This window comes from Otolemur garnettii, unplaced genomic scaffold, assembly GCF_000181295.1.
Source record: "Otolemur garnettii isolate 467f Iridium unplaced genomic scaffold, OtoGar3 scaffold00194, whole genome shotgun sequence".
In the NCBI taxonomy this organism is placed as follows: Eukaryota; Metazoa; Chordata; class Mammalia; order Primates; family Galagidae; genus Otolemur; species Otolemur garnettii.
The window spans coordinates 639,559-651,073 of record NW_003852589.1 but is presented as its reverse complement, the minus strand read 5'-3'; the positions used below and the strand labels follow the sequence as shown (position 1 = coordinate 651,073).

At 41.9% G+C, this 11,515-nt stretch overlaps 1 protein-coding gene across 1 annotated transcript in view; it reads right to left on the bottom strand.

The window, feature by feature from the left end:
- FAM189A1 (family with sequence similarity 189 member A1) overlaps nucleotides 1-11,515 on the bottom strand; it is a 495,321-nt gene that overhangs the window by 483,345 nt on the left and 461 nt on the right. The window lies entirely within an intron of this gene.

Here is an 11,515-nt window from a genome sequence, read left to right as displayed (position 1 = left end):
ATTGTATATATTTAAGGCATACAATGTGATGTTTTGATATACGCATACAAAGTGAAATGATTATTATAGTGAAGCAAATTAGCATATCCAAATCCTCCCAGCCTTTTTTTTGGTGGTAATAGCACCTGAAATCTACTCTTTTGGCACATTTGCAGTGTTAAAATCCAACATTATTGACTATACTTCTCATGCTTTACTTTAGATCTTTAGACTTACTTATTGGACATAAATCTTTTTACTGGATTCAGCTTAAGAGACATTTATCCACTTATGACTTCCAAAAGAGAGAAATTTAATCATCTGTTTTGCCTAAATTGTTTACCTAGGGCAATGGTCTTTTTTTTTTTTTAAATATTTACTAGATCTGTTATGTCTTGATTCTTCAAATTAAATAAATCTGCTAGCTACTAAGAGGAATCACAATCAGTCTTTTAAAAGATAATTTTTTACTTATAATTCTCCTGTCCAGGGGGATAGGCTGAGGTGCCTATGCCCCGATTTACGTATTCTTTTTTAGATCAAGTCACTGAGAGCCACCTCCAGTATGAATTGGCTGTTAGCTAGTCATGAGCAAAGTGGGTTCAAACTCCCCAAATCACCAGTTTAATGTATATCATTTCACTGTGACTCCCGTACCTTATGCCTCTGGGAAATTCTCATGCTCTTATGAAAGCGTTGAAAATACGCATCCTCAGGCCAGGAAGTGGAGACTAAGATAATGAATAAAAAGGAAAGCCTTAGTTAAGTACTTTTTTTGATATTGATATGTCATTCCTAAAATCAACAAAGAATTTATAGTTTTAATTTTTCTCCTTATTTCATCCATCTAGTCTATAAATATCTATTGAGCTTTATAACATATAAGGGATTGCCCTAAGCCTGTAAAGATCAATAACATCTTGCACCAGACCTCATATTTCTTAGGGACTAATTCCTACCTATAATTCAATAGTAATTACTGTAATGCTTTTATTAGTTCTAGTCTTCCAATTATATCAGTATTTCAATATCTTGATAATAGAATACCTAGGATAAGTAATGAAACTTCAGAAAGCTAGTGATTTAAGCGTGGGATCCAAATCAAAACAACTGTCTAGGAGGTTTCAGATTGTATTATAATGATCTCTCAACCTGGAAAGGTTGTAAAAGTTCCTTTTGGGGCAATGCCTGTGGTTCAAAGGAGTAGGGTGCCGGGCCCCATATACTGGAGGTGGCAGGTTCAAACCCAGCCCTGGCCAAAAACTGCAAAAAAAAAAAAAAAGTTCCTTTTCTACTCTTTTTTGTGAGGATTAAAACTAATCAGATTCTTAAGGATATTTTAAAGAATCAGAATAACATCCCTATAGACAACAAGAACATACCAGAAAGACATAACCTACTGTTAAATAGTTTAAAACTGAGATCTACTATTTGATAACGGGATGACAGACATTTAAAAACAGTATAAGACATAAAAGAAAAAATAAACCAAAATTATAAAAATGCAGAAATGAAAAGACAGAACTCAGGAAACAACTGGAAATAAAAGGACAAGAGCATCTATAAAAATTCTACGGCTAGGCTCAGCACCTGTAGCTCAGCAGCTAGGGTGCCAGCCACATACACGGGAGCTGGCAGGTTCGAATCCAGCCTGGGCCTGCCAAACAACAATGACAACTGCAACCAAAAAATAGCTGGGTGTTGTGGTATATGACTGTAGTCCCAGCTATTTGGGAGGCTGAGGCAGGAAAATCACTTAAGCCCAAGAGTTTGAAGTTGCTGTGAGCTGTGACACCATAGCACTCGACCCAGGGCCATGTACTAAGACTCTATCTCAAAAAAAAAAAAAAAAATACTATGGCTAACATTATACTAAAGTTGAAAAGACTGAGGGCTTTACCCCTAAGATCAGAAACAAGGCAAGGATGTCCCCTATCACTCTATTCGATGTGGCTTGAGAAATTTAGACCATGGACATATGTCAAGGAAAAGAAGCAAAAGGCATACATATTGAAAAAGAAGAAGAAATAAGTGTCTGTAAGTGCAAATGATATAATTTCAAATGCAGCAAATTCCAAGAAGCCTACAAGGAAAAATTCAGCAAGGTCACAGGATTCAAGAGCAGTTGTCTATCTGTCTGTCTGTATAGCTATATATACACATATGCATAGATATGGGGGGAGATTTATATTAAGGGATTGGCTTACACAACTGCGGAGTCTTGTAAGTACAAAATCTGTGGTATAGGCTGACAGGCTGGAGACACAGGGAAGAGTTGCAGTTTGAGTCCAAAGGCAATCTGTTAGCAGAATTCTTTCCTGCTTGGGGGAGATCAATCTTTGTTCCAGTAAGGCCTTTGACATACTAAGTGAGGTAGACCCACCCACTCTATGGAGGGAAATCCACTTCACTCAAAGTGCACGAAGTTAAATGTTCATCAACGAAAAAAAACTTTCATAGAAACATCCAGAATAATGTTTGACTAAACATCTGAGCACTGAGGCCCAGCAACATTGACACATAAAATTAATCATTGCAATGATGAAATTTTAAAAAGACCTAAACAAATGGCGAGCATAGTATACTCACGGATTGTAAGAGTCAACAGGGCAGAGATGCCAATTCTCCCAAAATGGCTCTGTAAGTTTAATGCAAATCCTAACAAAACCTAGCAAGGCTGTTTTTTTAAGGCATAGACAAACTTATTTTTAAACGTATGCAAAAAGACACAAGTTCTAGAATACATAAAAACAACATCTAAAAAGAAGAATAAAGTGGGAGAAACTACCTGCCATTACGGCTCACTGCAGAGATACAGTATCAAGACGCCGTGGTACTGGCAGAGGGACAGGTGCACAGTTCAACGGAACTGAACAGAGAACCCAGAAACAGACCCACAAAATATGCCCAATTGGGCTCGGCGCCTATAGCTCAACTGGCTAAGGCGCCAGCCACATACACCTAAGGTGGCGGGTTCGAATCCCCAGCCTGGGCCCGCCAAACAACAATGACGGCTGCAACCAAAAAATAGCCGGGCGTTGTGGCGGGCGCCTGTGGTCCCAGCTACTTGGGAGGTGGAGGCAGGAGACTCGCTAGAGCCCAGGAGTTGGAGGTTGCTGTGAGCTGTAATGCCACGGCACTCTACCCAGGGGGACAGCTTGAGGCTCTGTCTCAAAAAAAAAAAAAAAAAAAAATGCCCAATTGGTTCTTGACAAAGGTGCAAAAGCAATTTAATGCATGAGGAAAATATCCTTTTAAGCCAATGGTGCTGGAGCTATTGGACATAAGCAAAAAACCAAACCCTAAAAAACCCCGAAACAAAAAAGCACTTCAATTTAAACCTCATACTTTATACAACAATTAAATCAAAATACATATCATGGATGGACTTAAATGTAAAACAATAAAGGGAAAAATATTTCAGAAATAAAAGTCCAAACTAAGTATAAGAGTGAGTAAACACAGTACGGAATAACCTGAAGAGTAATAAAAGTCAAAAGGGGGGGGAAATGTTAAGATCGTGAAGAAAAGAAAGAGATAGAAAAAAATCACGAGACTAGCACGTTTGAAGAGTGTTAATGGAGGTCCAACTTACGGCTGAAAGGACTTCTGGAAAAGAAAACCAAAGCAAGAGACAAAACTGATACTAAAACCAACTATAATTCAAGAAAAAATCCTGAATTTAAAAAAAAGATTTGGAATTGTATATGAAAGGGGCACATCTGTACCAGACAATAGCAAACTAGAGTGGCCATGACTAAGATGTGACAAAATAAAATTACTGGCTCTTGGCATCATGGCAAAACTCCCACACTCCCTTGCTGCAGAATCTTATTGGTTAATGAGCTTCCAACAACCAAAATAACTACAGGGACATTAAAATAAGTACAGATGTGAGCATTAAATATATAGTTCTGCTGAGAACTAAGACTATGTGTGGGCCCTTCCCTCACACCATATGCAACAATTAACTTAAAAGCCATGTAAGGCCTAAAGTAAAAGCTAAAACTGAAACTCTGCAGATAACCTAGGTGTACATGTACTTGACTTTGGAACTGGCAATATTTACTTTAATGCTGTTTCTTAGCTATTACACCTAAATCAAATGAGCAAAGAAAAAGAGATAAAATGTAATTCATCAGAATTAAACACTTTTTTCAAGGTCACTGTCTTTTTTTGGGGGGGGAGCAGGCTCAAACCTGCCACCCCTGATGCACAGGGCCAGCCCTCTAACCACCGAGCTGTGGGTACCCAGCCCAAGGTCACTCTCAGGAAAATGAAAAGGCAATGGCACAAATGGGCGGGAGAGGAATATTTGCAACTCATATGTCTGTTGAGGATCTAACATCCAGAGAATAAATATGTATATTTCTATAACACAAATAAATATAAACTCTTGCCAGTCAACAGTAAGGAAATAACCCCATTAAAAAGTAAGCAAAGGATCTAAATCAACATTTCTCCAACTAAGGAAAGAAATACCCAAAATAGGAAAGAAAAGCAGTATCTCAGAGAGATGCCTGTACTGCCCAGGCATTTCAGCATTATTCATAAGAACAAAGACAGGGGAATCAACCTAAATGTCTCTTGATGAATGAATGGAGAAAAGAATTATGGAGCGTGTGTGTGTTTGTGTGTGTGCTATGCGTGTGTGTATGTGCACAGGGCAATATGATTCAGGCATAAAAAGGAAGTCTTGTCATTTGTAACAGCATGGATGGGCCTGGAAGACATCACACTAAGTGAAATACAGCACTCGGAGAAAGGCAAATACTGTATGGTCTCACTTATCTGGGGAATCCAAAAAAGTTGAACCCACAGAAACAGAGAGTAGAATGGTGGCTGCCAAGGACTTGGGGGTAGGGAAATGCATGAATGTCCGTCACAGAGTACTAACATCCAGTTATAAGATGAGTAAGTTCTTGGAATCTTATGTATAGCATGATGACTATTCTTAGTAAAACTATATACAGAAATTCGCTCGGAGAGCTGCTCTTGAATGTTCTCTCCAGACTCACATACAAAATGGTGACTATGTGGGGGGGAGGGGTGAACGAACTGATTAACTTGATCGTTATCATTTAACAGCGTATGCGTGTATCACGCCATCACAGACACATCCTAAATGTGTTAGTTACACCTAAATAAAGATGGAAAAATATAAACAGTAAAGGCAAGGAGAAAGATAAAATGACAGTGGCTGGCCTGTTCAATGTACAGTTAAAGATGAACACAAATTCTTTTTTTTTTTTGAGACAGAGTCTATGTCACTCTGGGTAGAGTTACATGGCATCACAGTTCACAGCAACCTCAAACTCTTGGGCTTAAGCAATTCTCTTGCCTCAGCCTCCCAAGTAGCTGGGACTGTAGGCGCCCGCCACAACGCCAGGCTATTTTTTGGTTGGATTTTTTGGTTGTAGTTGTCGTTGTTGTTTGGCAGGCCTAGGGTGGATTAGAACCCGCCAGCTCCAGTGTATGTGGCTGGCGCCCTACCCACTGAGCTACGGGTGCCAAGGCTGGACACAAATTCTTAAAGTGTGGTATTCATCTTAAGTACATCCAATTACATCAATAAGCTAACATATGCCTCCAAGAATAAGTAAAAATGGTGCTTTATAAGGCAGCAAGAATTAAAGCTAATTGGGAAGTCTTTTTTTATACATTCGTGTATACTTTTATGCTGTTATATGCACTTACATAGGAGGTTCAATATTGTAATTTTTCAGGGAAGCACATCAAAGTTCAAAATTCACTGAAATTTATCACTGACCATTTTCAAACATAATTAAATTGTATAAAGCCCTCTTAATCAAAACACCAGCAGAGATGCTGGACATCATTAGTCACTAGGGAAATGCAAATCAGAACCACAAGGAATCCCCTCAGGTGACTCACACTTGTAATCCCAGCACACCAGAAGGCTGAGGCAGGAGGATTGCTTTAGGTTAGGAGTTTGAGACCAGCATGAGCAATAACTCCCTCCTACCCCACTCCTCGCTCCATCCCCTATCTCTATAAAATATAGGAAAAACTATTAGCCAGCCATGGTGTCAGGTACCTGCAGTTCCAGCTACTCAGGAGGCGGAGGCAAGAGGGTCTCTTGAGCCCAGGAGTTGGAGGTTGCAGTGAGTTATGACTGTACCACTGCACTCCAGCCTGGGTGACAGAGTGAGATCCCTTCTCAAAAAAACAAGGAAACACAATGAAATACCACTCCTTACCCACTAAAATGGGTACAGTCAAAATTATGGGCAATCGTAAGTATTGGTGAAGATATGGAGAAAGTGAAAGTTTCACACAGGCTGGTGGGGACAAAAAGCCCCAGCCACTTTGGTAAACAGTCTGGCAGTCTGCCCACACGTTAAATTCTATTAACCATATGACCCAGCAATTTATTCCTCTCATAGGTATACACACACACACAAAGGAACTGAAAACAGGTTTACACAAAACTTACATGCAAATATTGATGCCACTGTCATTCATAATACCCAAACAGTGGTAACAACCTATATATCCCTCAAGTGATGGATAAACAACCAAATATGCTAAATCGAAACCATAGAACATCTGCCACAGAAAGTAATCAAGTACTGATCCAGGCTACAAGATAAACGAACTTTGAAAACATCATGCTGGGTGAAGGAGCCGGTCAGAGAAGGCTACGTATGGTATGATTTCATCCATAGGAAATGTCCAGAAGAGGCAAATTCATAGAGACAAAAAATAGATTAGTGGTTGCCAGGCACTGGGAGGAGGAAGAAATGGGAGTCTGTACTAATGGTACAAGTTTCTTTTCCAGGTGACAAAATGTTCTAAAATTAGATTGCAGTGATGGTTGCCCAACTCTGTGAACATGCTAAAAACCAATGAATTATATACTTTAAAAGAGCAAATGTTATGGTATGTTAATTATGCTCCAATAAAGCTGTTATTTTTTAAAAGACCAATTGAGCATTAAAAAGAAAGTATTGGCCAAGCACAATGGCTCACGCCTGTAATTTTTTTTTTTTTTTCAAACAGAGTCTCAAGCTGTTGCCCTAGGTAGAGTGCCATGGCATCACCACTGACAGCAACTTCAAACTCCTGGGCCCAGGTGATTCTCTTGCCTCCCCCAAGCAGCTGGGACCACAGGCGCCCACCACAATGCCTGGTCACTCTTTGGTTGTAGTTGTCATTGTTATTTGGGAGGCCCGGGCCAGGTTTGAAACTGCCAGCTCCGGTGTATGTGGCTGGCACGCTAGCCACTGAGCTATAGGTACTGAGCTATAGGTGCCGAGCCACACACCTGTAATCTTACCATTCTGGGAGGCCAAGGCAGGTGGATTGCTTCTGCTCAGGAGTTTGACAGCAGACTGAGCAAGAGTGAGACCCTGTCTCTACTAAAAATAGAAACATTAGCCAGATGTGGTGGCTGGTATCTGTAGTCCCAGCTAATTGGGAGGCTGAGGTAGAAGGATCACTTGAGCCCAGGAGTTGAGGTTGCTGTGAGCTATGACACCACTGCATGTACTCTAACCAAGGTAACAGAGCAAGACTCTGTCTCGAAAAAAACAAAAAAGCATGCTGGTTGTATGCTCTGACAGTATGGACATAGTGTGGCTATTTTTAAAAATGAGTTGAATGGGGAGAACAAATGCAAAAAGCTTTAACTGCTTTTAGTAATTAATTGATTGTGATAGTATTATTATTACTGAGAGATAACACACATAATACAGGATTAAGCCAAAAAGAGATTATGGGTTATTCTAATTCTATTGTCCCTGTGTTCTTGAGAACAAGATTCTCAATGTAGAGGGGAAGAGAGATGTAATAGAGGCTAGGCTGCATAAAAACCCAGCAATCCTGAATTTGAATTGGAAATAGGGAGTATAAATTCATGAGATATTTTGTCTATTCATATAGCTAACTCTGCTTGTTTCTTAGCTCTGTCTACTGAAAATGTCTACAGACAATGACCAACCCAGTGGCAATAAACATCCCAAGGTCCTAGACTATGGTCCTAATTTTATTCTGTACTTTTTGTAGAGATGGGGGGTCTTACTCAGGCTGGTTTCAAACTCCTGACCTAAAGCAATCCTCCTGCCTCAGCCTCCCAGGGTGCTATGGTCATAAAACTCCAGCCTCTACAGCCCACATAGCAAATGACTAGACTCTAGTCACTAGAGCAGGGGTCCTCAAACTACGGCCCACAGGCCACATACGGCCCGCCGAGGACATTTATCCGGCCCGCTGGGTGTTTTTGCAGCCACTGCCTGTCCTGCTTAGCCACCTCCGGCCCTCCAATGCTCTGAGAGACAGTGAACTAGCCTCCTGTTTAAAACGTTTGAGGACCCCCACACTAGCATAAAGCTAAAAGGATTCAGGAGCTGACTTTAGGTATTGCTACTTGCTAAAGACAGAAGAAGTTTGGTGTTGATAGGACTACTCATTGTAATACAGTCAGACCTATCAAGTATGTTTAAATCCGTAAGTTCACAATTACATTATTTAAAACTCATTGATTGCCCTCAGAGGATGATTGGGAAATAACTCATCATCTTAGAAAGGAAAATGAGAAAAAGTCTCACTCTGTGCCCTGGGTTGAATGCCATGACATCATGGCACACAGAAATCTCAAATTCCTGGGCTCCAGCAATCCTCCTGCCTCAGCCTTTCTCCCGAGTAGCTGGGACTATAGGCACCCACCACAATGCCCTGCTAATATTTCCATTTTTAGTAGAGACAGGGTCTCCCTTTGCTCAGGCTGGTCTTGAACTCCTGAGCTCAAGTGATCCATCCACCTCAGCTTCCCAGGGTGCTGGGATTACAAGTGTGAGCCATCATGTCCAGCCCTAATCTTTCTTATATAAAGTATATCATTGAAAACCAGATGGTAGTTGAGAGGAAATATCTTTTTATGGTAATATGACAACCAATAATTGAAAAAGAGATATTGGGTTAAAATTTTGCAAATTACATTGAGTTAACACAGGCCTAGAGTCTCGGCATATAACTGGGACACCAGATCCAGGAGCAAAAGCCAGACACTCATGTTGGTTAAAGTTTTCCTTTATCACCAAGATTCGGAATCCCAGGAAGTCGGGGAGATCCTTCTCAAAGTCTTCCTTCCTCTGACAGAACTTTACAGAGTTGTTACACCCACCCTCCCCACAGTTGCTAGTTTTAGCTATACATCATCCAGCCTGCTAATCCCTACCTTAGGACTCTTTGTCACATTTCTAATCTGTGCATGTTCCATCTGTTGTTTTTTCTTCAGCCCGGGGTAGGGATGACCTTCACAGTCGGGGAGCGGGGACTGTCTGGCAACTAGTTAGATCATCAAGTAACTTTTACAAATGGGGGTGGAGCTTTGAGGCTGTTTCTCCTCTTACAAGTGGACGCTGACACAGGAAGAGTGGAAAGCAGACATGATGCGCCCCCTGAGGAAAGAACATACCCCGTACACCCTGCAAAGGGGCTGCTTCCAGCCACCAGTCTGCAGGACACCGGGAGACGGGAGAACATGTTGAGCCACACCAAGAGGCTGTGCTCAGCAAACTCCAGACCACACGGCCTGGGATCTTCGATAGATACTTTATAGGGAAGAGAAACTTGTAAATGAAAAGAGACTCCAAAGACATTAAAATGTTTACTGGACAGGATGTAGTGTCCAGAGATCCATACTTGAGGGATCAAATTATACAGAAATGAAAGGAAGGGATGACTGCAAGTCACATAGTGACTGCCTTGGAGGAGAAAGACTGGTTTGTTATCAGGTCTCGGCACATGAAGACAATTCTGGGGCAGCTGGCAAATTTAATTTCTTTTTTCTCCTTTTTTTTTTTTCTTTTTGAGACATACTCTCACTCTGTTGCCCAGGCTAGAGTGCTATAACATCAGCCCAGTTCACAGAAACCTCAGACTCCTGGGCTCTAGCAATTGTCCTGCCTCGGCTTCCTCAGTAGCTGAGACTATAGGCAGCCACCAAAAACCCAGCTCATTTTTCTATTTTTGATACAGATGGGGTCTTGCTCTTGCTTAGACAGGTCTCAAGCTCCAGGGCTCAAGGGATGCTCCCGCCTCAGCCTCCTAGAGTGCTGGATTACAGATGCCCAGCCGCAAAATTGAATTTCTTGATCAGAGAGGGTGGTTACCAGCACCCTCACCTTCAAATAAAATTTATCCAGCTCTCCACTTGATTTGAGTGGATTTCTGTATCTGTTTTACATTACCACAAAAGGTTTTTTAAATATCTCCCCCAAAGCATGTTTGCTTATAATTTTAGCTGAAAATCTTACATCTTGGCTTGTCCAAGTTCAATGTGACCTTCATGTAGCAGGACTTCTGTGCCTGTTTGAGAGCAAGTTTTTAAACAACTCAATTTTGCACCTGACATCACTGAACAAAGACGTATATATATGCTGCTCTTCTGGAACCTGCCTCTGCGCGTCTCCATTCATCACGGGGAAGTGGCTGCAGATCATCTTCCAGATGGTGCTTGACAAGCAAACCCTTTATAAAATGAGAGGAAACCACGGCTTGTGAACACCTCATTCAGCTTTCCCTCTGCCACCGCTGCAGCCTTTTAGATGCTAACATACACTGTCTGTCCCGCTGTGGATTTATAGCTATTTGGATGTCAATTCTTTATTCCTCCCAGACTTGATCTGCAGCATATTAGTCAAGAGAAGCAGCTGTGATACAGACCGTGAAAAAGCGGTAGGCGTGGAATCCAAACACCTGGCTCTGCTGCCAACTGCTTAGGCTGCTCAATAGTCTCACATTTGTCTCCTCACCTGGAAAGTGGGGATAATGCACAGGATCACGGTGAGGCTTCAAGGAGCTAATCAGTGGAAAAGCAACTTGCACACTCAGAACTGTGAGATGCTGTCAGCACTGCTCTGCAGCTCCCTCCTGCTGAATTTCTTTCTCGATGTCCTGTTTCTTTCTCTACGACCCTACAGTAATGAGTCATGATGTATCACTGCCCTGTCAAACATGCAAAAATGACCCCAAGAGTTTCCTGACCTGTGAACACCCTTGCACCAGTGCCACAAGGACACTGAGGGCTGGAGAGGCAGAGTCTTAGAAGGTGAAGGCTGCAGAGGGCATCAGAGCCATCCTTTCCTGGGGTGCTGTTTTGCGTCTCTTCTGGGAAGCCTGGAGTTCCATGGCCAGCTTCCACGGCTGCCTCGGGGTCAAGAAGGAGAAGCCGTCAGACTCTGACTCTCACCCTGCTTCCTCCAGAGCAGCTTTCCGTTATCCAGTCTACTTCTTGGTGCATATGGGAAAGCTCATTTTACAGATTCTGTAAAAAACAGTAACAACAAAGTATGCATTCAAATTTTCATTGCACAGGTGAGAAAGAGACTTAGAAAAAGCTCAGAGATGGGTCAGCATCACTCCCAGTGGCATGCAGGACTGAGGCCAGGATGGAAGAATCTTCCAGATCCCAGGGCAGGACTGAGGCCAGGGTGGAGGAATCTTCCAGATCCCAGCATAGGACTGAGGTCAGGGTGGAGGAATCTTCCAGATCCCAGCATAGGACTGAGGC